The sequence below is a fragment of the Lipotes vexillifer genome, unplaced genomic scaffold (assembly GCF_000442215.2).
Source record: "Lipotes vexillifer unplaced genomic scaffold, Lipotes_vexillifer_v1.1 scaffold633, whole genome shotgun sequence".
NCBI classification, from domain to species: domain Eukaryota; kingdom Metazoa; phylum Chordata; class Mammalia; order Artiodactyla; family Lipotidae; genus Lipotes; species Lipotes vexillifer.
In genome coordinates, this window is record NW_006789455.1 from 385,552 (window position 1) to 387,544 (window position 1,993).

Below are 1,993 nucleotides of genomic sequence, written 5' to 3' on the forward strand. Positions count from 1 at the left end.
AGGGAAAGATTTTTGCCCACTGTCCTGTCATTGGATAATTTTATATCCCATTCTCCTGGGGACGTGCCTGTCATTCCCAAAGTTTTCTTCACTCTGGCCCCAAGGAGCCCAACATGTGGCCGCCTGACCTCATGGCCTCTAGCTGGGAATGCAGATTTTGTTTTACCACCTACTAGCAATAATTCCACATACATTTCACATGGTGGGTGATATGGAATGGTAGACACTGTGGATGAAACACCAGAGATTGCTGATTGATGGATGGATGGATGAACTCTGTGTTTTGGTAATGAAGTCTCTTTATACAGGAAAATATTAACGATGGGGACTGTTCAGTGTTGAAAACAATAGTAAAGTGGTAGAGGAATCACAGTAAAAGTGGTTCATAGTTCCTTGCCTTACATGATGCTCTTAATATGAAAGTCTAAAGATTCTTAGTCAATCAAGATAGCCATTCCAAAGATAAGTCATTTACATATAGGATAATCTGCGAAGTGGTAGACTATATTTTTTTTTCATAGAAAGAATTCTCTAACTTAATTGGAACAAGCAGCAGAAGAAGAGAAGGGTAAAGGAATCCATGACAAGATTGAATTTCCACCATCACTTACAAGGACAGGACACAGGCTTCTTGAAGGAGACTGTCTTTTAATTCCAGGGATGGATTTAGCTAAGACCCTGTGTCTCATTCTAAATACAGCTCTAGTACTGGCAGTCACAATATCATTTGACCTTACTTAGCCTCAGTTTATCCTCCTGTAAATTATAATTTGTGGTATTTTCTAATCATAACCGTATTTTTAATGTAAGTCTTTCTGTTTGGTGGGCACAAGTTTAACTTTCTTTCTTTCTTCTTCCATCCCATCCTTGTGGGTAGTTCACAGCACAGTTTAATTCTTTGAGTTGGGGATGAGCCATTCTTCTGGCAGTGGGTGAAACATGGTAATGATGTGACTTGACTGTCAGTCTATGGGTGACAAGAGAATTGCCCAGCTTATTGTAGTTGAGGATAGTATATGTGAGACAGGTGGCTTTTATCAGGCTTCAGCTAGGGTCACACTTTTGCTTTCACTTGATGTTGCTTGGATATGGGCTGGAGATGTATGGCCCCTGAAGTGGCTGAATTCAGAGAATACCCGTGGTATAGACAAGGCACAGAGTACAAATGGATGACAGAGAGTCTTCTCTTACTTGACTGCTTTAACCCAGTGGCCTAGCTAAGTGTCCAATTAAGAAGATTTATTAAAGTCTGGAGCCCCACATGATAATCAGCAGCATAGCAGAGAACATGCCAGAGACATGCCATTTTATTTCTTCCCGTCCATCGTGCAGCCATCTGATGCTGTTTCTTTTGGCTGGGCTGGAACAGCTAGCTTTAGTATGCATGACGCTGGAGAATAATTTTTGGAGTGGTGCTGTAAGCTATTTTATTTATGGTTACACAGTGTACACAGTTTTTCAAATTATCACAGGATGAGATGCAAAATGCCTTTTATGAAAAAAATGTCCAGATGGAAATTGTCATTTGGTGTAACTCAAGAATAAATAAAGTGAGTAGGTACAGAATGCTTTGTTGTGGAAATGTAAGCAGCTTGTATGCCTTTTTTTCCTTACTTGCAGATTGTTTTATTTACTTATTTATAATCTGTGAAAAGAATAGCCTGGATGCTTTGCAAGATTAAAGACCAATGAAATGGAAATCCCAATCCTGGGGAGATTGACAGCTGACTTCCCAGGGAAACCAAACATTAAAACAGCCCCAGGAAAATGGAACAAAATGCTTTGAAAAGGTGAATAAAGAAAGGTCCTACCTTTTGAAGCCCATGTAATGTCAGAGAAAATTTATTAGTTACACATAGGATATTTTTAATAAGATCTTAGGCTCTCACTGGAGTTCTTTATTATTATTATTATCATTTTTTACTTGCTAATAAATAGATTGACACAACCGTATGATTTCTTTTGTCCTATTATAGGTGTAGGTACATGCTTA